This window comes from Pristiophorus japonicus, chromosome 14, assembly GCF_044704955.1.
Source record: "Pristiophorus japonicus isolate sPriJap1 chromosome 14, sPriJap1.hap1, whole genome shotgun sequence".
Classification (NCBI taxonomy): Eukaryota; Metazoa; Chordata; class Chondrichthyes; family Pristiophoridae; genus Pristiophorus; species Pristiophorus japonicus.
The window spans coordinates 112246764-112273744 of record NC_091990.1 but is presented as its reverse complement, the minus strand read 5'-3'; positions in this window follow the sequence as shown (position 1 = coordinate 112273744).

The following is a 26981-nucleotide window of genomic DNA, read 5'->3' as shown; positions in this document are numbered from 1 at the left end:
AACAATGACCACTAGGTGGGAGACACTCCTACCTGGACCTTCAGGTATAAAAGGGGAAGCTCCACCCACCTTCATCACTTGAGTGCTAAGGAATAAAGGACAGGTCACAGACTGACCTTCTCTCAAGCATGGGCCTCGTGTGCATTTATACTGTATAGTAAGGACGTATCAGACCGAAGCCATTGTTTTTGGTTCCCGCCACAAACTCCATTCCCTAACCACTGACTCCATGCCTCTCCCCAACTTCTATCTGAGACTGAACCAGACTGTTTGCAACCTTGGTGTCATATTTGACCCTGAAATGGGCTTGCATCCACATATCCGCAGCATAACTAAGACCACCTATTTCCACCTCCGTAACATCGCCTGTCTCCACCCTTGCTTCAGCTCATCTGCTGCTGAAACCCTCATCCATGCCTTTGCTAACTTTAGACTAGACTATTCCAATGCACTCTTGGCTGACTTCCCACATCCTCCCCTATGTACCAGAGCTCATCCAAAACACAGCTGCCTGTGTCCTAACTCACACCAAGTCCCGCTCACCCGTCACCCCTGTGATTCGCTGATCTTCGCTGGCTCACGATTAAGCAAAGCCTCGGTTTCAATGTCTGGATTTCAAAATTCTCTTCCTTGTTTTCAAATTCCTCCACAGCCTCGCCCCTCACTATCTCTGTAATCTCTTCCAGCCCCAAACCCCCCCAACCCCCGAGATGTCTGCGCTCCTCTAATTCTGCCCTCTTGCAAGGTTTACACACTTTCACAGAAGGCACAGGAGGAGGCCACAAACTAAAAATGGTTTAAAACAAGCTTTTGGGGCTAACTGAGCAAGGAAGGAAAAGACGGCAACCTGAGGCAGGTGGTGACTCATCCCCAATTTAAAAACAATCTCTGCGGTCAAGAGCCAGACATGTTTATGCATAGAAACAAAGAGATTGTTGAAATCCCACTGAGGAGCCCCTGGATTGATTGGCCAGAGGGGAAAAAACAGTATCCTCTAGAGACTATAAGTCTGCAAGAAAGCAGGACAACATAGGATCCCACAAGGCATGCAATTTTTGAGATCGGAGCACTTTAGATAAGGAGTTATCTTTTGCCCTGTCGACTGAGTGTGCAAATTGTAGAGATTCAGATCCATCACTGCAGCCAGGCAAACAAATCACCGCAAACAAAAAAAACGATCCAGACGAATTAACGGAAACCTCAGCTCAGCGGGACATTTATTCATAAAATGGATATATATATAAATATACACGAGCTGGAAGCAGCTCAGAAGGAGAGAAAAGGGGATGACGAACACGGAAGAAATGGAAGAGAAGAGAATGACCAGAAGAGGGAACATTGATGAGGAACAACCGGTCACGGAACCAACGATCACGAACCTACAATCTACGATAACAGCAACTAACTGGACGGGTGATTGTATGTCTTCAGTCAATTCTCTCAGAAGTCTTGTTCTGTAGTTTTTAGTTAACTTCGCATAATAAAACTGACAGTTGGGTTAAGCCTAAACTTTGCGTCATGTGTAGTCCTTTCCTGCAATTCCCGAGGTCTACGAATCAAGGTAGAGTGTAAAACAAAACACCCTACACTCTTGAGCATCTCTGATTATAAGCGGACAACCATTGGTGGCCACACCTTTTGTTGCCAAGGCCCCAAGCTCTGAAATTCCCATCATCATCTCTCCGCCTGTCTACCTTACTTTGCTCCCTTAAGACGCTCCTTAAAATGAGAAAATGAGAGACAGAGTTTACGTTTCAGGTCGATGACCTTTCGTCAGAAAGTTAAAGATGTAACAGGTTTTCTGTAGGTGTAAGGTCAGGGAAAGCGGGGAGGGGAGGAAAGAACAAAAGGGAAGGTCTGTGACAGGGTGGAAGGCAGGAGAGATCAAATGACAAAAGGAACAGAAAATGCTAGGAAAAACTCAGCGGGCCAGGCAGCATCTGCGGAGAGAGAAACAGAATTAACGTTTTAGGTCAATGACCTTTCGTCAGAACTGGGAAAATACACATTTAAAATATATAAATGCAAGTTGTTGTTTGCCAAGGGACAGGCAGTATTCTGAAACTTGTCTTGGGTCATGAAGTTATATGGACAGCCTTAGAATTGGCCAAAGGCTGCTGGGAAAATGCCAGCATCAGGGTTTGATCACCGACCAAATCAATAAAGCTTTCTTCCCTCCTGCTTTGTGATGAATTGGCCGTGATGTTGGCTTGACCCTGAAGGGCTTCACTGCATTGTTGTAATGTCTGCACCTGTGAGGATGCTCACAGAATAGAGAGCTGTTGAGCAGGTCTGAAATAGCTGAGTTGGGAGAGCGTTAGACTGACGATCTAAAGGTTCTGGTTAATTTGTGTTTCCTTCATTAGCCCAGTGCAGAGGGGAGCGGTCGGGTTGGAGGGCCTCCTCGTAGGGTTGCTCCTGGGCCTGGCCAAGGTGGTCATTAACCGATCCAGGCACTAGGCAGTCGTGAACGTCGGTTAAGGTTCCTTTAAAGTTTATTTGGTCATTTGTTGGTTCTAGTGTCCCTTTAATAAGGGGGCACTCGGCTTTATCTATTAATTAAAATAGTTATAGCGCTGTACAGCGGTGCCCCCCCGACCTGCGTGAAGACACCATCTCCGGCAGGTAGAGTATAAGTATCAGAGCTAGCCACTGCAGGGAGCAGCGCGAGCTGGTCCAGGAGTGCGACGGCTTCGAAGAGGGCAAATGGACTAACGTCGCCGGAGTCCGGGCAGCCCATTAGAGCAGAACGAGACCCGCGGACGGGTCGAGGTCCTGATGGAAGAGGAGCAGCGAGGCCCGGAGATCGAGCCCAGGGGGAGGCAGCTTTCAAGCTCAGTGGGGAGCGGAGATCAAGCTCAGCGGGGTGTGGCAATCGGAGGTGGTGAGCAGCGAGGATCAATTGGGTCGTAGCCTGGGATTGGCGGGGTCGTGGCCCAGGAGAGGTGCAGTGTATAACAACAGCAGGGTTGTGGCTTAGGAATGGTACAGTGTATAACAACAGCAGGGTCGTGACCCAGGAGTGTCGCAGCATATAACAGTGGGGTCATGGTCCAGGAGCAGTGCAGTGTATAACAACAGCAGGGTCGTGGCCCAGAAGTGGTGCAGTGTATAACAACAGTGGAGTCATGGCCCAGGAGCGGTGCAGCAGAGCTTGGTCTGCAATTGTGTTGGTTAACGCTTGCCACCGGACCAAGACCTGGCTCTGTCAAGCCCCTGTGCTGGCTGGTGTGCAACAGCCACTCCACATTAAAAGAATTCATGCACAAGCCTCTTCCACCCTTCAAGATATAGCTCATTGAAACACCAGTGAACTCATCTTTTTTGGTGTGAAAGTGGGTCATTCTCGACACGAGAGATTGCCTCATACTAGAGCTATTGAGTTGGGAGTGGCTTAGCCAGTCATGTGATGTTCACAAGACTCAAAACTCCAGCCAGTTGGGTTCAGGGGATCCACGATGAGGCAGGTGATTGTGAGCCTGGTGGATGAACTGACAATGTGTAGTGTGATTGTTAAAACTTTTGCTAATAAACCAACTAGTTCTTAATAGCAATGTAGTGCTATGAATTTTTAAGCAAAGAACCCTTGAAGCAAATTCATTACAATTGTTGCTGCACTCTGGAAAATAAGCACACAACCAGCTCAGTCGAGGGTTGAACAATCAGAAGTTGGCCATGTTTCAGCGGACAGAAATCACCGGTCATGGTTACTGGGCCAGCTGTCCAGAGGTTGAGAGTTCAATTCCCACTACGGCAATTGTTGCAAAAATAAAATCTGGTTCACTAATGTCCTTTAGGGAATGAAATCTGCCGTCCTTACCCAGTCTGGCCTATATGTGACTCCAGACCCACAGCACTGTGGTTGACTCTTAACTGCCCTCTGAAATGGCAGTGAGTCACTCACTTATATTAGGAATGGGCAATAAATGCTGGGCTTGGCACCAACGTCCACATCCCGTGAATGAATAACAACAACAAAAATAACTCCAGTCCCACACCATATTCATAAAGTGCTTTGGGCTGTCCTGAGGTCATGAAAGTTGCTACATAAATCCAAGTCTTTCTTTTATATGTCAATGGATGGATCAGTTTTCAATTTGCTAAGTGATGGCTAAGTTCGCTTAAGAAAGAAAAGAAAGACTTGGATTTATATAGTGCCTTTCACGACCACCGGACGTCTCAAAGCACTTTACAGCCAATGAAGTACTTTTTAATTTTGGGAATGTAGTCACTGATGTAATGTAGTAAACATGGCAACTAATTTGCACACAGCAAGCTCCCACAAACAGCAATGTGATAATGACCTGATAATTTGTTTTTAGTGATGTTGATTGAGGGATACATATTGGCCAGGACACTGGGGAGAACGCCCCTGCTCTTCTTTGAAATAGTGTTGTGGGATCTTTTATGTCCACTTGAGAGAGCAGACGGGGCCTCAGTTTAACGTCTCATCCGAAAGACGGCACCTCCAACAGTGCAGCACACCCTCAGCATTGCACTGGAAGTGTCGGCCTGGATTTGTTTTGTGCTCAAGTCCCTGGAGTGGGACTTGAACCCACAACCTTCTGATTCAGGTAGGGATGCTACTCACTGAGCCACAGCTGACACTCAGGGCAAGAGTTGTTGCAACAAGTGTTCGAAGGTGCAACACAACCAAGTTGATGGAAGCAATTAATATAGCTCAGTGGGTTGCCAAACTCCTCCATTCACAGCCTGTGGCATTCGCGATAGTTCCAAGCCTCTGAAAAAGTTAAATATAAACACTCCTGCGGCCCCGTATTGATGGCTGCTGATTGGAAACAGCCCAAGCCATTATCCACAGCGGCTCCTGCAGCAGTGAGTCCAGCCAGAAAGGTTCTTGCAATGCAACTGTCGCCCACATCCTGAGAAGAAACATAATTAAATCCCCTTTGCACTAAGTTCAAACGGGGAGCGAGGATTTCCAGACATAACGGGCATGATGTCAGCCAATGGGCCCCACCACTCGCCCCAAAGCCGGTGTCTGGTGCACCAAACCTCATCACAGCCGCTGATCTGTGGCCACCAAACTGTCATGAAAGGCACTATATAAATACAATTTTGTTCTTTTCGTTTAACCATTTAAAGGGGCGCTGCTACTAATGTGCTGAATAGCTCCCCTGCAGGGTCACACTGTATTGCAAGTTTTTATTTGCACATTTTACATGTAAACACCTACCTCTTGTGTTTGTACTCCAACCGAAAGAAAGGTTTGTTTCCTAGGAATTAAATGGGGCTCAAAATATAGGGGACTTTTCAATGGGAAAGAACAGGGTAGGGTAAAGAGGGAGAGGAGACTGAAGGAGGGGGAGGGAGAGTGAAGGTGAGTGAGCAAGGAAGGAAGAGCGAGGGAAAGAGGGACGGGGAGGGAAAGAGAGATGGAGAGGGGGCGAGCGAGAGAGAGGGAAGGAGAGCAAGAGAGAGAGTGAGGTGAGAGCAGGAGAGAGATCGGGAGGGAGAAAGGGACAGGGAGTTTGGGAGTGAGTGAGAGGGAGAGCGGGAGGGAGGGACTGAGAGAGAAGAGAGAAGGAGGGGAGAGAGAGGGTAGGGGAGGGAGGGAGTGAGAGAGAGAAGAGGAGGAAGGGAAAGCGAGAGGGTGAGGGAGAGGAAGAGGGAAGGAGGGAGAGGTAGGGAGAGAGGGGCAGGGAGGGGGAGAGGGAGGCAGTGAGAGGAAAGCGCAAGAGATTACTCACCATCTTCAGTTGTGCAGGTATGGGATTAGCAGAGTAAATTTGGAGATTTCAGAGGAGAATTAGTTTTTAAATAATTGGTCTTATTGAGTCATTGCTATTTTGTGAATTTGAATAAATATTTATATACTGCTTATTGTTTGGATAAAGCAAGCGGGGCTGATTAATTTTTAATGAAATACCAAATCGGTCATAGTTGTGTGAATAAATAGTGTGCTCACTTTGTGTTCGCTTATGAAAAACATCACTTGATGTGGGTAGGTTATTTTCTAATTTATTTTTCAAGAGTCACTGTTCCCCATTGTGCACCTGTTATTTGGTAAAGACAATACGCCAAATAACCACATTTCTGAGCCAGAGTCTGTGCTCCCTGTATCTCAAAATAAATCTAATTTTATTCTAACTTGCAGGGAGTTTAATTTTGTCGCCAACTCCCATCTGGAAGCTGCTTTGACAAGGAAACAGGCTGTAATCAATCTGTGGTCTGGGAAAAATGAACTTGCATTTATATAGCGCCGTTCATGACCTCACAACATCCCAAAGTGCTTTACAGCCAATGAAGTACGTTTGAAGGCCCACATTGTCACCGTTGCGCCCGGATGACATGTTAAACCGAGGCCCCGTCTGCCCTCTCAAGATGGACAAAAAAGATCCCATGGCACTATTTCGAAGAAAAGCAGCGGAGTTATCCCCGGTGTCCTGGGGCCAATATTTATCCCTCAATCAACATAACAAAAAAACAGATTATCTGGTCATTATCACATTGCTGTTTGTGGGAGCTTGCTGTGTGCAAATTAACTGCCACATTTCCCACATTACAACAGTGACTACACTCCAAAATTACTTCATTGGCTGTAAAGCGCTTTGAGACGTCTGGTGGTCGTGAAAGGCGCTATATAAATGCAAGTCTTTATTTTTATTTTGATCCCTGGCAAGCTCAAGGGATGACACTGATGAGGTTGTGGGCCTTTACGTACTCCCAATCACCCGCTTGGATCCTTGTTCTCGTCTCCAAATCCTGCTGCTCCGCATCCCTGTATTCTCCCCAATTGTACATTCCTTTGTGCGCCCTCTACTCCTCCAATGCTGGCTTATTTCTCAGTGCCACTCCAACACTGGTGCCTGCTCAGACAGCCACTATGTCCCTCAGCACCTCAACATTGTCACTTCCCTCCTCGCTTTCAAAAGCTTCTCAAAGACCTTTCTCTTGGATCATACTTTCTCCCTTTCTTAATCTCTCTTTTATATTCCTCCCTCCTGTGTGCTGTCCATTCATTGTCCACTGCCCTGTTGAGAATCAGGAGCAGGAGTCAGACACATGGCCCCTCAAGCCTGCTCCGCCATTCAATAAGATCGTGGCTGATCTACCTCAACTCCACTTTCCCGTCCGATTCTCACATCCCTTGATTCTGTTAGTCTCCAAAAATCTATTGATCTCAGTCTTGAATATACTCAACGACTGAGCATCCACAACCCTCTGGGGTAGAGAATTGCAAAGTTTCACAACCCTTTCAAGAAATTCTTCCTCATCTCAGTCCTAAATGGCCGACCCATTATCTTGAGACTATGCCCCCTAGTTCTAGACTCTCCAGACAGGAGAAACAACCTCAGCATCTACCCTGTCAACCCCCTCAGAATTTTGGATGATTCAATGAGATCACCTCTTTTAAATGCCAGAGAATATAGGTCCATTCTACTCAATCTCTCCTCATAGGACAACCTTCTCATCCCAGGAATCAGTCTAGTGTGGTCGCTTCAGGGGAATGTTGTAATTAAAGGACAGGCAGTTCAAATATCGAGAAGTAAACTTTTATAGAATTACTTAGCTAGCAATTTCAGGAGCTAGGTTTATTTCTGGCCATTCATTTCCATTATTCCTTGGATTGCCTTTTAATTACCGAAACTGGGAATAGTCCACGATGTTCCCCTCCCCCGTGTGTGATGACTATCATTGTGCTCTTCTCTATTGAGCAGCTCATGCTTTGGACTCTTTGTGTTTGCCATCTTTTTGCCCAAATATTTAATCTGAAAGCGAAACAGGAAATTACTGCCGGCCATTTCATTGCTCAAGGCGCTGGGACTCTTTGCATTGTCTTTGTCGGAGGGCTGCAATAACTTGGAGTTGTTTGCCGTTGTCTGTCACGCTTTGTGTTGAGGTTTGCAGAAGGAGAGCGGTGCCCTAAATGATTTCAGACTCCTGCCCAAAGCCATTTAGGTCGTGGGGCCCTGTCTCTGTGCCGAATATTCAAGGGAAAAGAAACAAAGACTTGGATTTCTACAGAGCCTTTCATGCCCACTGGATGTCTCAAAGCGCTCTACAGCCAATGAAGTACTTTTGAAGTGTAGTCACTGTTGTAATGTAGGAAATGCAGTGGCCAATTTGCACACAGCAAGCTCCCACAAACAGCAACGTGATAATGACCAGATAACTTGTTTTTTTTTGTTATGTTGATTGAAGGATAAATATTGTCCCAGGACACTGGGGATAACTCCCTTTCTCTTCTTTGAAATAGTGTCATGGGATCTTTTACGTCCACCCGAGAGAGCAGACAGGGCTTCAGTTTAAAGTCTCATCCGAAAGACGGCACCTCCAACAGTGCAGCGCTCCCTCAGTACTGGAGTGTCAGCTTAGATTTTTTGGTGAACCCACAACCTTCTGACTTAGAGGTGTGAGTGCTGCCCACTGAGCCACGGCTGACACTGTAGAGCGAAAGGGAACCTTTCCAATGGACGACTGTAATAAAGCTGCTGCTCGGGAGCCTGCTCTGCTGTTGCCACTTCACACTGGATCCTTGGCATTGCAGCTCTAGAGACAATCATAGAACAGAATCATAGAAATTTACAGCACGGTAGGAGGCCATTTCAGCCCATCATGTCTGCGCCGGCCGACAAAGTGCTATCCAGCCTAATCCCACTTTCCAGCTCTTGGTCCGTAGCCCTGTAGGTTACGGCAATTCACGTGCACATCCAAGTTATTTTTAAATATGGTGAGGGTTTCTGCCTCTACCACCCTTTCAGGCAGTGAGTTCCAGACCCCCCACCACCCTCTGGGTGAAAACATTTCCCCTCACATCCACTTTAAACACCCTACCAATTATTTTAAATCTATGTCCACTAGTTGTTGACCCCTTTGCTAAGGGAAATAGGTCCGTCCTATCTACTCTATCTGGGCCCCTCATAATTTTATACCTCAATAAGGTCTGCCCTCAGCTTCCTGTGTTCCAAAGAAAACTACCCCAGCCTATCCAATCTTTTCTCGTAGCTAAAAATCTCCAGTCCAGGCAATATCCTCGTAAATCTCCTCTCTACCCTCTCTAGTGCAATCACATCTTCCCTGTAATGTGGTGACCAGAACTGCACGCAGTACTCTAGCTGTGGCCTGGAAACTGGTGATCAGGATCCCGCTTTCTAGGGCAGTCGAGCTTTCAGATGCCAGAAACCGATGGCAATTCACCCGCAAAAGAAAAAAGAAAAAAAGATTTGCACATTTCACGACTACAGTACATCTCAAAGTGCTTTCAGAAAATGAAGTACTTTTTGGAGTGTAGTCACTGTTGTAATGTGGGAAACACGGCAGCCATCTTGCACACAACAAGCTCCCACAAACAGCAATGTGATAATGACCAGATAATCTGTTTTTGTTTTGTTGATTGAGGGATAAATATTGGACAGGAAACTGGAGATAATTCCCCTGCTCTTCTTCGAAATAGTGCCATGGGATCTTTTGCGTCCACCTGAGAGGGCAGACGGGGCTCCCATTTAACGTCTCATTCAAAAGACGGTACCTCTGCCAGTGCAGCGCTCCCTCAGCACTGCACTGGAAATGAAGTTGGAAATGAATAGAAAATGGCAATCCTACAAAAGTGGCGCCTCATAAAAGTACGTAGGGACATGGGTATCCCATTCCACAACTTCTGCCAATGTCCTAAATCTGCCCTGTACTGCACAGATGTCATGGAGAAGCTATCTGGAATGACAGGGGAAAACTGCTCTCCTTCCAAAGATCGCGAGACCAGACCAGAGCGAGGGTTGAAAAGACGACGGCCGTTCGGAGGAGCTATCTACAGCAGTGACAGGAGTAAGTGACAAAAAGTAAAAAGAATCAAAATCTAAGTGTGACATCACCGCCAAGCAGGTAAATAATTGGCTGGTTGATTGGTGAGTATTTTTCTCTCTTTCTTTTTTAAAACCTTGGGTATTGGTGTAAGTTAGGCCCACACGGTCCTTGGTCAGCAGCCCTGAAGGTTACATATAAACCTATCAACAATGAACAATGGTGGAAAAGTAAAGAGCATCCGGCCCAACCAGTCCGCCCCACACAACCTTGGGCATTGGTGTAAGTTCGGAACTGCAATTAAATAGATCAGTGATATTTATTATCAAAGGTTTACTGAGTAGCAGCTGGGCGTGTTTTGCTCAGGTTTAGAATTTATTTTTGCTTGATAGTTCCGAGTCTGACTCGAGGGATGGCAGGGCAGCTCAGTCCCATGCATTGCACATCATGTGGCATGTGGGAAATCTTGGATGCTTCGCGCAGCTGGGACGACCATGTATGCAGGAGGTGTCTCCAGCTGTACCAACCCGAGCTCTGCATTTTGGAGCTTGAGCGACGGCTGGAGTCACTGCGATGCATCTGCGAGGCTGAGAGCGACGTGGATAGCACATTTCTAGAGATGGTCACCCAGCAGCTTAAGAGTGTGCAGGCAGAGAGGGAGTGGGAGACCACCAGACAGAAGAGGAGGACTAGGCAGGTAGTGCAGCAGCCCCCTGAGTCCATCTCGCTCTCCAACCGATACTCTGTTCTGAGTATTGGTGAGGGTGATAGTGCCTCTGAGGAGTGCAGCTAGAGCCAAGTCCATGACAGCAAGGGTGGCTTAGCTGCATGGGGGGGGGGGGGAGAGGAGGAAGAGGAATGGAAGAGCTATAGTGGTCGGGGATTCGATAGTTAGGGGAGCAGACAGGCATTTCTGCAGCCGCAGACATGAATCCAGGATGGTATGTTGCCTCCCTGGTGCCATACCTCCCTCGTGCCAGGGTCAAGGATGTCGCCGAGCGGCTGCAGGGCATTCTGGGGAGAGAGACTGAACAGCCAGAGGTCGGGATCCATATCGGGACCAATGACATAGGTAAAAAGAGGGATGAGGTCCTGCAGGCAGGGTTAGGGAGCTAGGAGAGAGATTAAAAAGCAGGTTCTCAAAAGGTAGTAATCTCTGGATTACTCCCATTGCCACGAGCTAGTGAGTACAGAAATAGGAGGACAGAGCAGATGAATACTGTTACATCTTGAATAAAGAGTTAGACTAGATACTGCAAGCTCAAAGTAAGGTGTGACCGTAGTCCTTTTTTACAGATCTCAGAGTGCCTCTCCAGCCTGTGAGGCCTTCTTATACACAAGTGCTCCCAAGGGATTGTGGGATCCATTGGGACTCCAGGGGATAAGCTCTCTGGTGATTAGACATGGTACTTGCAGCTTTACATACATAAAAACACTCCCCCCAAAGTCAATAGTGTAGCTAGTTACAATGTGAGTCGATCTAGGGTCTTCCTTTCCCTGATTGATTGTCTCGGTGCAAATGCTGGTTTTGGTGAGTCGTTTGTTGGGCCCTTGCTGGGCTGCTGCGCAGCTGGCCTTGCTGGGCTGCTGGGGGTGTGAGTTCAGCTGGGCTGCTGCGGGTGATGGGTTCTGCTTCGTGGTCAACCGCTGTGTGTGTGCTAGGGGGTCGAAAAAGGTAGAATCTATTGTGGGTTGTTCTGGATAGTCCGTGAATCTGAGCTTGGTTTGGTCCAAGTGTTTCCTGCAGGTGAGTCCATTTGAGAATTTGACCACAAACACCCTATTCCCCTCTTTGGCCAAAACAGTGCCAGGAAGCCACTTGGGACCTTGTCCATAGTTCAACACAAATACAGGATCATTGATCTCAATTTCGCATGACATATTTGTGCGATCATGATATATATTCTGTTGAAGCCGCCTGCTCTCTACTTCTTCGTGTAGATCAGGGTGGAGTAACGACAGCCTTGTCTTAAGTGCCCTTTTCATGAGCAGTTCAGCAGGAGGGATCCCAGTGAGCGAGTGGGGTCTTGTGCCGTAACTAAGCAGGACTCGGGCTAAGCGAGTCTGCAGTGAGCCTTCAGTTACCCTTTTCAAGCTCTGCTTGATTGTTTGAACTGCTCGTCCTGCCTGACCGTTGGACACTGTTTTAAACGGGGCAGATGTGATATGTTTGATCCCATGAACTCCTTTAACTCGGCACTGGTAAAGCACGGCCCATTGTCATTCACAAGGACATCAGGCAAGCCATGCGGGGCAAACATGGCCAGTAGGCTTTCAATGGTGGCAGCAGACGTTATCACACATTCAATCCATTTGGAGTATGCATCTAAAACTACCAAGAACATGTTTCCCAAGAATGTGCCTGCATAGTCGACATGGACCCTGGACCACAGTTTGGAGGGCCAGGACTATAAACTTAGTGTTGCCCCCCTAAGTGCATTACTTAACTGTGAACATGTATTACATTTGTGCATGCAGGACTCTTAAGTCTGCATCGATACTGGGCCATCACACATGGGATCTAGCTATCGCTTTCATCATTCCGATGCCTGGATGGGTGCTGGGGAGATCACTAATGAAGGTGTCCCTGCCCTTTTTTGGCACCACTACCCGATCACCCGCTAGGAGATAGCCTGCCTGGATAGACATTTCATTTCTACACCACTGGTACGGCTTTATTTCTTCCTGCATCTCTAATGGGACACTAGACCAACTCCCCTGGAGCACACAGGTTTTTTACTAAGGACAGGAAGGGGTCCTGGCTCGTCCAGGTTCTAATCTGTCGGGCGGTAACAGGTGATTACTCACTCTAGAATGCTTCCATTACCATAACTAAATCTGCGGGCTGTGCCATCTCCACTCCTGTGGTGAGCAATGGCAGCCTACTAAGAGCGACGGCACAGTTTTCTGTGCCTGGCCTGTGGCGGATGGCGTAGTTGTATGCGGACAACGTGAGCGCCCATCTCTGGATGCGGACCGATGCATTCATGTTTATCCCCTTGCTTTCAGAAAAGAGGGATATCAGTGGCTTATGGTTGGTTTCCAATTCAAATTTGAGCCCGAACAGATATTGATGCATTTTCTTTACCCCGTAAACACACACTAATGCTTCATTTTCAATCATACTGTAGGCCCATTCAGCCTTAGACAGACTTCCGGATGCAGAAGCAACCAGTTGCAATTTCCCAAATTCATTAGCTTGTTGCAATACAAACCCGACCCCGTATGACGACGCATCACATGCTAGTACCAACCACTTATATGGATCGTACAACACAAGCAATTTGTTTCAACATAACAGCTTCCTGGCTTTCTCAAAGGCTTTTTCTTGGTTTTTACCCCATACCCATTCATCTCCTTTATGCAGTAAAGAGTGCAGGGGTTCTAACAATGTGCTAAGACCCAGTAAGAAGTTACCAAAATAGTTCAGAAGTCCCAGAAACGACCGCAGCTTTGTCATGTTCTGTGGTCTCGGTGCGTTCTTGATTGCCTCTGTCTTCGAGCGTTTTAGCCTGAGCCCCACACGATTGAGCCGACTAAGAGCCTCCTCCAGGTTTTGCAGGTGCTCGACGGTGTCCTGACCTGTAACCAAAATGTCATTCTAGAAGACCTGGGGACACGGGACCGACTTCAGCAAGCTTTCCACGTTCCTCTGGAATATCACCGCGGCCGATCAAATCCCAAACTGGCATCTGTTGTAAATGAAGAGACCTTTGTGCGTGTTGATGCAGGTGAGGCCTTTCAATGATTCCTCCAGCTCCTGCATCATGTAGGCCGAGGTCAAGTCCAGCTTGGTGAACGTTTTCCCTCCGGCCAGCGTCGCAAATAGGTCATTTGCCTTTGGTAACGGGTATTGATCCTGCAGTGAGAAACGATTGATAGTTACTTTGTAATCACCACAGATTCTTAAGGTGCCATCTCCCTTGAGGACTGGAACAATCGGACTGGCCCATTCATTGAATTCGATCCGCGAAATGATGCCCTCTCGTTGCAGCCTGTCCAGCTCGATCTCCATCCTCTCTGTACGGTACTGCTCTCACCTTGTGATGGATGGGTTGCGTCTCCAGAATCAAATGAATCTGCACTTTTGCTCCTTGGAACTTCCCAATTCCCGGTTCGAACAGCGAGGGGAACTTGTTTAGAACCTGGGCACATGAGTTGTCGTCGATGGATGAAAGCGCTTGGACGTCATCCCAGTTCCAGCGTATCTTTCCCAGCCAGCTCCTGCCAAACATCGTGGGGCCATCACCCGGTACCATCCAGAGTGGTAACTCATGCACCACTCCATCATAGGAGACCTTTACGGTAGCACTGCTGATTACTTGAATCAGTTCCTTAGTGTAAATTCTCAGTTTAGTACGAGGGAGTCAGGACTAGCCTTGAGGCCTTGCTGCACCACAATTTATCGAAAGTCTTTTTGCTCATTATGGACTGGCTTGCGCCCCCGGTCCAGCTCCATGGACACCGGGCGTCCATTTAATTCAACCTTCAGCATTATCGGGGGACACTTTGTGGAAAATGTGTGCACCCCATATACCTCTGCCTCCTCGGTCTGAGGCTCTGGTTTGTCGTGATCCACTGTGGATCTGTCCTCCTCTGCAACATGGTGGTTTGCAGGATTAGCAGGGTTTGCAGCTCACCTGCACGTGCGTTGAAGGTGTCCCATTGTTCCACAGCCCTTGCAAATGTATCCTTTGAAGCGGCATGAATGGAAACGATGATCACCCCTGCAGCGCCAACAAGGTGTTAATAGCCTTGTATTCACCACCCTTGATGGTGCACCCTGAGTCACCTGCAGATGTGCAGCTGCAGGCGTGTAAGTCCTGCCCTGTACACTTTAATTCGAAAACAACATTACTTTGTTCACAGTATTTGCAGCAGTCCTAGTATGCTGAGGAATTTGTTTGGTATTGTAACTGGTGAAGATGAACTCCTGGGCAATCGCTTTACTTAAGGTTGGGGTCCCTAGAGTCAAAAGTTTCCGATGTATTACGTCATGGCCAATGCCAAGTAAAAAGAAGTTGCTGAGCACGTGATCCAAGTGTCCTTCAAATTCACAATGTCCTGCAAGATGCCTTAGCTCAGCGACGTAGCTTGCCACTTCCTGACCTTCAGACTTCTTGTACGTGTACAACCGATACCTCACCATCAGGACACTTTCCTTCGGGTTTAGATGCTCCCAGACCAGTCTGCACAACTCACCGTATGATTTTTCTGTGGGTTTCGCTGGAGCGAGCAGGTCTTTCATGAGGTCATAGGTTGTCCCACAAACGGTGAGGAGGATCGCCCTTCATTTGGCAGCGTTCGCTTCTCCTTCCAGCTCGTTGGCCACGAAGTATTGGTCGAGTAGCTCCACGAAGGTTTCCCAATCATCTCCCTCCAAAAATATCTCCAAGCTGCCCACGGTTCTCAGCATTGTTGCGGTGGGGTTCATCATCTGTATCTCATCGCCAATTGTTATATCTTGAATAAAGGGTCAGACGAGATACTGCAAGCTCAAAGTAAGGTGTGACCGTAGTCCTTTATTACAGATCTCAGAGTGCCTCTCCAGCCTCTGCGGTCTCCTTATATACAGGTGCTCCCAAGGGATTGTGGGATCCCTTGGGACTCCAGGGGATAAGCCCTCGTGTGGTTAGACATGGTATTTACAGGTTTGCAGACATAACAAATATGTGGCTGGAGAGCTGGTGCAGGCGGGAGGGCTTTAGTTTCCGAAGGCATTGTGACCACTTCTGGGGGAGGTGGGAGGTGGGACCTGTACATGCACCTCATCAGAGCCAGGACCAATATCCTCGCTGGGGGTGGGGGGGGCAGGGGGTGGGGGGCGGGGGGTGTTGCTAGAGCTGTTGGGAAGGGTTTAAATTAGCTTGGCAGGGGGATGGGAACCTGAAAATAGATTCAGTAGGGAGGGGAGTAAAGCTGGAATTAGAAAGCAAAAATAAAGAAAGTGAGTTTGAAGGAGAGAGGAAACAAGCAGGAAAAAAGGGTCAAAAATAATTTAAAGGCACTTCGCCTAAATGCACACAGCATTCATAACAAAATAGATGAGTTGATGGCACAAATAGATACAAATGGGTATGATCTGACAGCCATTACAGAGATGTGGTTGCAAGGTGACCAGGACTGGGAATTAAATATTCAGGGGTATTTGACAATCCGGAAGAACGGACAGAAAGGAAAAGGATGTGGGTTAGCTCTATTGATAAAGGATGCAATCACTACAATAGTGAGAAACTATATTGGCTCAAATGATCAGGATGTTGAAACAGTTTGGGTGGAAATAAGGAATAATAAGAGGAAAAAGTTACTGGTGGGCATAGTCTATAGGCTCCCTAACAGTAGCAACTCTGTTGGTCGGATTATAATCCAGGAAATAATGGGGGCTTATAAAAAGGGAACAGCAATAATCATGGGTGATTTTAACCTCCATATTGATTGGACAAATCAAATTGGTCAGGGGAGCCTTGAGGAAGAGTTCATAGAGTGTATAAGGGATAGTATGTAACGGAACCAACCGGGGGCAGGCTATCTTAGATCTGGTCCTGTGCAATGAGACAGGATTAATAAACAATCTCCGAGTAAAGGATCCCCTTGGAATGAGTGATCATACATGGTTGAATTTCAAATTCAGATGGAGAGTGTGAAAGTTGGATCTCAAACCAGCGTATTAAGTTTAAATAAAGGAGACTATGAAGGTATAAGGGCAGAGTTGGCTAAAGAGGACTGGGAAAATAGATTAAAGTGTAGGATGGTTGATGAACAGTGGTGTACATTTAAGGAGATATTTCACAACTCTCAAGAAAAATATATTCCAGTGAGGAGAAAAGGGTGTAAAAGAAAAGATAGCCATCTGTGGCTAACTAAAGAAATAAAGGACGGTATCCAATTAAAAACAAGGGCATACAAAGTGGCCAAAACTAGTGGGAGGACAGAAGATTGGGAAGCTTTTAAAAGCCAGCAAAGAATGACTAAAAAAATGATTAAAAAAGGGAAGATAGACTATGAAAGTAAACTGGCACAAAATATAAAACAGAGTTTCTACAGGTATATAAAAAGGAAAAGAGTGGCTAAAGTAAATGTTGGTCCCTTAAAGGACGAGACCGGGAATTAGTAATGGGGAACATGGAGATGGCAGAAACTCTGAACAAATATTTTGTATCAGTCTTTACAATAGAGGACACTAACAATATCCCAACAGTGGATAGTCAAGGGGCAAAAGAAGGGGAGGAACTTAACACAATCACAATCACTAAGGAAGTGGTACTCAGTAAGATAATGGAACTTAAGGCAGATAAATTCTCTGGACCTGATGGCTTGCACCCTAGGGTCTTATGAGAAGTAGCAGCTTTTAATGGATAGTGGATGCATTGGTTATAATTTACCAAAATTCCCTGGATTCTGGGGAAGTCCCAGCAGAATGGAAAACTGTTTCAAAAAAGGAGGCAGATAAAAGGCAGGAAACTATAGACCAGTTAGCCTAACATCTGTGGTTGAGAAAATGTTGGAGTCCATTATTAAAGAAGCAGTAACAGGACATTTGGAAAAGCATAATTCGGTCAGGCAGAGTCAGCATGGATTTATGAAGAGGAAGTCATAGAAACATAGAAACATAGAAAATAGGTGCAGGAGTAGGCCATTCGGCCCTTCTAGCCTGCACCGCCATTCAATGAGTTCATGGCTGAACATGCAACTTCAGTACCCTGTTCCTGCTTTCTTGCCATACCCCTTGATCCCCTTAGTAGTAAGGACTACATCTAACTCCTTTTTGAATATATTTAGTGAATTGGCCTCAACAACTTTCTGTGGTAGAGAATTCCACTCTCTGGGTGAAGAAGTTTCTCCTCATCTCGGTCCTAAATGGCTTACCCCTTATCCTTAGACTGTGACCCCTCGTTCTGGACTTCCCCAACATTGTGAACATTCTTCCTGCATCTAATCTGTCTAAACCCATCAGAATTTTAAACGTTTCTATAAGGTCCCCTCTCATTCTTCTGAACTCCAGTGAATACAAGCCCAGTTGATTCAGTCTTTCTTGATAGGTCAGTCCCGCCATCCCGGGAATCAGTCTGGTGAACCTTCGCTGCACTCCCTCAATAACAAGAATGTCCTTCCTCAGGTTAGGAAACCAAAACTGTACACAATACTCGAGGTGTGGCCTCACCAAGGCCCTGTACAACTGTAGCAACACCTCCCTGCCCCTGTACACAAATCCCCTCGCTATGAAGGCCAACATGCCATTTGCTTTCTTAACCGCCTGCTGTATCTGCATGCCAAACTTCAATGACTGATGTACCATGGCACCCAGGTCTCGTTGCACCTCCCCTTTTCCTAATCTGTCACCATTCAGATAATAATCTGTCTCTCTGTTTTTACCACCAAAGTGGACAACCTCACATTTATCCACATTATACTTCATCTGCCATGCATTTGCCCACTCACCTAACCTATCCAAGTCGCTCTGCAGCCTCATAGCATCCTCCTCGCAGCTCACAATGTCACCTAACTTAGTGTCATCCACAAATTTGGAGATACTACATTTAATCCCCTCGTCTAAATCATTAATATACAGTGTAAACAGCTGGGGCCCCAACACAGAACCTTGCGGTACCCCACTAGTCACCGCCTGCATTCTGAAAAGTACCCATTTACTCCTACTCTTTGCTTCCTGTCTGACAACCATTTCTCAATCCATGTCAGCACACTACCCCCAATCCCATGTGCTTTAACTTTGCACATTAATCTCTTGTGTGGAACCTTGCCGAAAGCCTTTTGAAAGTCCAAATATACCACATCAAATGGTTCTCCCTTGTCCACTCTACTGGAAACATCCTCAAAAAATTCCAGAAGTTTTGTCAAGCATGATTTCCCTTTCACAAATCCATGCTGACTTGGACCTATCATGTCACCTCTTTCCAAATGCGCTGCTATGACATCCTTAATAATTGATTCCATCATCTTACCCACTACCGATGTCAGGCTGACCGGTCTATAATTCCCTGTTTTCTCTCTCCCTCCTTTTTTAAAAAGTGGGGTTACATTGGCTACCCTCCACTCAATAGGAACTGATCCAGAGTCAAAGGAATGTTGGAAAATGACTGCCAATGCATCCGCTATTTCCAAGGCCACCTCCTTAAGTACTCTGGGATGCAGTCCATCAGGCCCTGGAGATTTATCGGCCTTCAATCCCATCAATTTCCCCAACACAATTTCCCGACTAATAATGATTTCCCTCAGTTCCTCCTCCTTACTAGACCCTCTGACCCTTCTTATATCCGGAATGTTGTTAGTGTCCTCTTTAGTGAATACCGAACCAAAGTACTTGTTCAATTGGTCCGCCATTTTTTTGTTCCCCGTTATGACTTCCCCTGATTCTGACTGCAGGTGACCGACATTTGTCTTTACTAACCTTTTTCTCTTTACATATCTATAGAAACTTTTGCAATCCGTCTTAATGTTCCCTCCAAGCTTCTTCTCGTACTCCATTTTCCCTGCCCTAATCAAACCCTTTGTCCTCCTCTGCTGAGTTCTAAATTTCTCCCAGTCTCCGGGTTCGCTGCTATTTCTGGCCAATTTGTATGACACTTCCTTGGCTTTAATACTATCCCTGATTTCCCTTGATAGCCACGGTTGAGCCACCTTCGCTTTTTTATTTTTATGCCAGACAGGAATGTACAATTGTTGTAGTTCATCCATGCGGTCTCTAAATGTCTGCCATTGCCCATCCACAATCAACCCCTCAAGTATCATTCGCCAATCAATCCTAGCCAATTCACGCCTCATACCTTCAAAGTTACCCTTCTTTAAGTTCTGGACCATGGTCTCTGAATTAACTGTTTCATTCTCCATCCTAATGCAGAATTCCACCATATTATGGTCACTCTTTCCCAAGGGGCCTCGCACAACGAGATTGCTAATTAATCCTCTCTCATTACACAATACCCAGTCTAAGATGGCCTCTCCCCTAGTTGGTTCCTCGACATATTGGTCAAGAAAACCATCCCTTATGCACTCCAGGAAATCCTCTTCCACCGTATTGCTTCCAGTTTGGTTCGCCCAATCTATGTGCATATTAAAGTCACCCATTATAACTGCTGCACCCTTATTGCATGCACCCATAATTTCCTGTTTGATGCCCTCCCCAACATCACTACTACTGTTTGGAGGTCTGTACACAACTCCCACTAATGTTTTTTGCCCTTTGGTGTTCTGCAGCTCTTCCCATATAGATTCCACATCATTCAAGCTAATGTCATTCCTAATTATTGTATTAATCTCCTCTTTAACCAGCAATGCTACCCCACCTCCTTTTCCTTTTATTCTATCCTTCCTGAATGTTGAATACCCCTGGATGTTGAGTTCCCAGCCCTGATCATCCTGGAGCCACGTCTCCGTAATCCCAATCACATCATATTTGTTAACATCTATTTGCACAGTTAATTCATCCACCTTATTACGGATACTCCTTGCATTAAGACACAAAGCTTTCAGGCTTGTTTTTTTTTAACACCCTTTGTCCTTTTAGAATTTTGTTGTACAGTGGCCCATTTTGTTCTTTGTCTTGCATTTCTCTGCCCTCCACTTTTTCTCATCTCCTTTCTGTTTTTTGCTTTTATCTCCTTTTTGTTTCCCTCTGTCTCCCTCCATTGGTTCCCATCCCCCTGCCATATTAGTTTAACTCCTCCCCAACAATCCCCCTAGGACATTGGTTCCAGTCCTGCCCAGGTGCAGACCGTCCGGTTTGTACTGGTCCCACCTCCCCCAGAACCGGTTCCAATGCCCCAGGAATTTGAATCCCTCCCTGCTGCACCACTGCTCAAGCCACGTATTCATCTGTGCTATCCTGCGATTCCTACTCTGACTAGCACGTGGTACTGGTAGCAATCCCGAAATTACTACTTTTGAGGTCCTACTTTTTAATTTAGCTCCTAGCTCCTTAAATTAGTTTCGTAGAACCTCATCCCTTTTTTTACCTATGTTGTTGGTACCAATGTGCACCACGACAACTGGCTGTTCTCCCTCCCTTTTTAGAATGTCCTGCACTCACTCCGAGATATCCTTGACCCTTGCACCAGGGAGGCAACATACTATCCTGGAGTCTCGGTTGCGACCGCAGAAACGCCTATCTATTCCCCTAACAATTGAATCCCCCATCACTATCGCTCTCCCACTCTTTTTCCTCCCCTCCTGTGCAACAGAGCCAGCCATGGTGCCATGAACTTGGCTGCTGCTGCCCTCCCCGATGAGTCATCCCCCTCAACAGCACTCAAAACAGTGTATCTGTTTTGCAGGGGGATGACCACAGGGGACCCTTGCACTACCTTCTTTGCACTGCTCTTCCTGCTGGTCTTCCATTCCCTATCTGGCTGTGGACCCTTCTCTTGTGGTATGACCAACTCGCTACACGTGCTACTCACGTCATTCTCAGCATCGTGGATGCTCCAGAGTGAATCCACCCTTAACTCCAACTCCGCAACGCGGACCGTCAGGAGCTGGAGGTCGATACACTTCCTGCACACGTAGTCGTCAGGGACAATGGAGTCGTTCCTGAGTTCCCACATGGTACAGGAGGAGCATAACACGCGACCAATTTTCTGGAATTCTTTGAGGATGTAATGAACAGTGTGGATAAAGGGGAACCACTGGATGTGGTGTATTTGGACTTCCAGAAGGCATTTGACAAGGTGTCGCATAAAAGGTTACTGCACAAGATAAAAGTTCAGGGGATTGGGGGTAATATATTAGCATGGATAGAGGATTGGCTAACTAACAGAAAACAGAGAGTCGGGATAAATGGTTCATTCTCGGTTTGGCAATCAGTAACTAGTAGGGTGCCGCAGGGACCAGTGCTGTGACCCTAACTATTCACAATCTATATTAACGACTGGGAAGAAAGGACTGAGTGTAACGTTGCCAAGTTTTCTGACGATACAAAGATGGGAGTGAAAGCAATGTGTGAGGAGGACACAAAAAATCTGCAAAAGGACATAGACAGGCTAAGTGAGTGGGCAGAAATTTGACAGATGGAGTATAATGTTCGAAAGTGTGAGGTTATGCACTTTGGCGGAAAAAAATCAAAGAGCAAGTTATTATTTAAATGGAGAAAAATTGCAAAATGCTGCAGTACAGCAGGACCTGAGGGTACTTGTGCATGAAACACAAACATGCTTTGGAGGCAGTTCACTAGGTTGATTCTGCGATGAGGGGGTTGACTTATGAGGAAAGGTTGAGTAGTTTGGGCTTCTACTCATTGGAATTCAGAAGAATGAGAGGTGATCTTATTGAACCATATAAGATTATGAGGGGGTTTGCCAAGGTGGATGCAGCGAGGATGTTTCCACTGATAGGGGAGACTAGAACTAGGGGGTATAATCTTAGAATAATGACTGCCCATTAAAAACTGAGATGAGGAGGAATTTCTTCTCTCAGAGAGTTGTAAATCCTTGGAATTCACTACCTTAGAGAGTTGTGGAAGCTGGGACATTGAATAAATTTAAGACAGAGATAGACAGTTTCTTAACTGATAAGGGAATAAGGGGTTATGGGGACCGGGCAGGGAAGTGGAGCTGAGTCCATGATCGGATCAACCATGATCCTATTAAATGGCGGAGCAGGCTCGAGACGCCATATGGCCCACTCCTGCTCCTATTTCTTATGTTCTTATGTAAAGGTCCCATTCTTCTGTTCGTTGTTGATTCCCACACTATAGATCACTGCTTAGTACAACCAAGAATAGCCAAGCTAAGTGCACTTCTTGACTGTATGAAGACTAGCTTATTGTTATGGAAAGAATTGCTAGCTGTCGTAAATAAATATGGAAAGGGGAACAGGTTGAGGGATGTGATTAACAATGCCTCAAGGTCTCCATGCTTTAAAATTAAGCTATTCTGATAGTGTGAGAAAGATTTTTGGGGCTGAATTTTAAGGTCCTCTGCGCGCCATTTCTCGCCCCAGAGCGGTGACAATGGTGGCGGTAAGGTCTTCTGGGTGGGCGGTCATCCTCCAATGCCCCGCGGGGGTTTTCGTGGCCGGTTTTGGCGGCACAGAGCAGCACCGCTTGGAAGAGCTGCACCATTGTGCAACGCCTCTGGTTGCGACACCGTGTGAGTTTTGACTCCCGCCCGACTTGTACGCCCCACAGCGCGCCCCGCAGTGACCGCCTGGGAAATCGGGCAGTGCAACTATACCAACTGCAGAGAGGGAAGTAATGCCATCCTAAGGCAAGTGTGATTGTATTTTCTCTTAAATTTTTTTGCAATTTCTGTTGTAGTGGTGTGGGCAATGTTTTGGGAATGGTTGTAGGTGATACTAAACTGGGTGGCGGTGTGAGCTGTGAGAAGGACGCTTAGAGGCTGCTGGGTGATTTGGACAGGTTAGGCGAGTGAGCAAATACATGGCAGATGCAGTATAATGTGGCTAAATGTGAGGTTATCCACTTTGGGGGCAAAAACACGAAGGCAGAATATTATCTGAATGGCGGCAGATTAGGAAAAGGGGAGGTGCATCGAGACCTGGGTGTCATGATTCATCAGTCATTGAAGGTTGGCATGCAAGTGCAGCAGGCGGTGAAGAAGGCAAATGGTATGTTGGCCTTCATAGCAAGGGGATCTGAGTATAGGAGCAGGGAGGTCTTACTGCAGTTGTACAGGGCTTTGGTGAGGCTCTACCTGGAATATTGTGTTCAGTTTTGGTCTCCTAATCTGAGGAAGGACATTCTTGCTATTGAGGGAGTGCAGCGAAGATTCACCAGACTGATTCCTGAGATGGCAGGACTGACATATGAGGAGAAACTAGATTGACTGGGCCTGTATTCACTGGAGTTTAGAAGGTTGAGAGGGGATCTCATAAAAACATTTAAAATTCTGACGGGACTGGACAGATTAGATGCAGGAAGACTGTTCCCGATGTTGGGGAAGTCCAGAACCAGGGGACATAGTCTTAGGATAAGAGGTAAGCCATTTAGGACTGAAATGAGGAGGAACTTCTTCACTCAGAGAGTTGTTAATCTATGGAATTCCCTACCGCAGAGAGTTGTTGATGCCAGTTCAATGGATGTATTCAAGAGGGAGTTAGATATGGCCCTTGCGGCTAAAGGGATCAAGGGGTATGGAGAGAAAGCAGGAATGGGGTACTGAAGGAATGATCAGCCTTGATCTTATTGAAGGTGGTGCAGGCTTGAAGGGCCGGATGGCCTACTCCTGCACCTATTTGCTATGTTTCTACGTTTCTATGTTTTATGGGTTTTTTTTCATGATTTTTTTCTTCCCCCAGTCATCTCTTGGAGTGCTCCCGGCCCAGCTCTTTAGCTCGGGAGCTTCCCATGCCACTATTACCGCCCCGAAATCAGCAAAGCTAAAGGCCATGAAGGCTTTGGGGAGGGTAGAGAAAATATTTACTAGAATGGTTTCAGGGATGAGGGAATATAGTTGCATGGATAGACTGGAGAAGCTGGTGTTGTTCTCCTTAGAGCAGAGAAGGCTAAGAGGAAATTTGATGGAGGTGTTTAAAATCATGAAGGGTTTAGATAGATTAAATAAGGATAAACTGTTTCCAGTGGCTGGAGGGTCGGTAACCAAAGGGCACAGTTTGAAGGTGATTGGCAAAAGAACCAGAGGCGACATGAGGGAAAACTTTTTGATGCAACAAGTGGTTAGGATTTGGAAGGCACTGCCTGATAGTGGAGTGGACACAGATTCAATAGTAGTCTTCACTTGAAGGAGAAAAAATTGCAGGGATTTGGGGAAAGAGTAGGCTAGTAGGACTGACTGGATTGCACTTCGAAAGAACCAGCGCAGACTCGATGGGCCGAATGGCCTCCTTCTGTGCTGTACTGTTCTACGATTCTATGACAGTTGCTGCTATTCAGTTGGTAAATATAGTGAGCATTTTCCACACACAACAAACAACTATACGATGAATGACCTTGTTGCTTGGAGAAAAAATATTGACTCAGACACCGGGAGAACTCCCTGCAAAATAGTAACATGGGGGTCTTTAGCCTTCACCTGGACCATCATGGAAGACAGACGGGACCTCGGATTCACATCTGATCTGGAATTGCATCTTCAACAATGTGGCACTCCCTCAGTGCAGCACTGACTTGCCAGCTCGATCCGTAGAGTTGACCCTGCACCCTTTGCTCTGGAATGGGATCGGTCCCAGATTTAATCATCAGATTTAAACACGATGGCCTACATTTTCCAAGTGTGGGCCAGTGGTAAAATATCTCACCGCCACCAGCGGCAGCCATGGTGGGCGTAAGGTCTCTGGGCACCATTTTTCTGATGTGTGTTAGCGAAAATTTAACAACTTGATCTGTTTATGTACCATTTTGGCCAGGTCCAAATGGGTGAAAGTAATTTGGTTTCTGAAAATTGCTAACTGAAAGTGTTTTCTCCAGCTGTTTTCTGTGTCTAGCTCTTCAGGATGCACTGCAGCGACTCGCCAAGGCTTCTTCAACAGCACCTGCCAGACCCTCGACCTCCACCACCTAGAAGGACAAGGGCAGCAGGTGCATGGAATCACCACCACCTCCCAGGTTCCCCTCCAAGTCACAGCAACAGCAAAGTGCATTTACATGGTGCCTCCAACGTAGTAAAATGTCCTCGTGGGTGATTATTAAACAAAATTTGACACCGAGCCACAGATGGAACATAAGGGCAGTAAGAGGTAGGTTTTAATGAGCATCACAAAGGAGGAGAGAGAGATAGATCGATGGAGAGTTTTAGGGGAGGGAATTACAGAGCATAGGTCATAGGCAGCTGAAGGCATGGCTGCCAATGGTGGAGCGCTGAAAATCGGGATACGCAAGCAGCCAGAATTGGAGGAGCGTAGAGATCTCAGAGGGCTGGAGGAGGTTGCATAGATTGGGAGGAGTGAGGCCATTGAGGAATTTAAAACCAGAATGAGAATTTTATATTCACACACCATCCTGACTTGGAAATATGTCACATTCCTTCATCGTCGCTGGGTCAAAATCCTGGAACTCCCTCCCTAACAGCACTGTGGGAGCACCTTCAGCACATGGGACTGCAGCGGTTCAGGAAGGTGGCTCACCACCACCTTCTTCAGGGATGGGCAATAATTGCTGGCCTTGCCAGCGACGCCCACATTCCTTGAGTGTCGAAGATAAAGGGGTGAACTAATTGAGGTGTTTAAGATGATTAATGGATTTGATAGGGTAGAGATAGAGAAACTATTTCCTCTCGTGGGAGAGTCCAGAACAAGGGAGCATAACCTTAAAATTAGAGCAAGGCTGTTCAGGGATATTGTCATTAAGCACGTCTTCACACAAAGGTTAGTAAAAATCTGGAACTCTCTCCCCCCAAAAAACTGTTGAGCCTGTGGGTCAATTGAAAATATCAAAACTGAGATTGATAGATTTTTGCTATACTAAGGTATTAAGGGTTTTGGAACTAAGGCGGGTAGATGGAGTTAAGATACAGATCAGCCATGATTGAATTGAATGACGGAACAGGCTCAAGGGGCTGAATAGCCTCCTCCTGTTCCTATGGTTCCTGAAGAGAAAATCGCTCTAATCTATCATGGTGCAATACAATGCCAATTTCACAATGACAATTTCACAATGACAATTTGCACTCAAAGTTTGTTCCTGATTCTGAACACTTTGGATGGCCCGAATAATTGTCGAACTTTGCTGACTCTAAGATTGAGACCATCCGTTCGGCCACCTCTGCCTCCACCCTTCCTTCCCTGTGGTGTCCTTACACCTTACTATAGGATCACACGAGGCATGTACTGCAGACAAAGTCACTACGTCACCTGAACCTTTATTCCCAGGACCAAGAAGTGCTGACCCTGCGTGGGACCTCCCTTTATATACCTGGAAGACCAGGTGAGGAGTGTCTCCCACAAGCTCACCCCCTGTGGTCAAGGTGTGCATTACTCAGGTGTATACAGTGTACAGTGTTGTTACATAAAGGTTACAGTTATGTGAAGGTTACAAACATGACATCACCTCCCTCCAACGTCTTTGGGTCAAAGATTGAATCTTTCAGGCGGTCAACACTCTCTCGTGGAGCGCCGCAGTTGGGGCTCTGGTGGTTGGGCCTTGGCTTGCGTCTCTGTCGCCTGAGGTTATTCCGGCCTGTCCAGGCTGGCCGCAGGGACTGTGCATGCTGGTGAATGTCCTTGTTGCTCATTCACTGGCGGTGGTGTGGGTGACATCTCATGATCTTCCTCAGGTTCCTCAGTGTCCATGC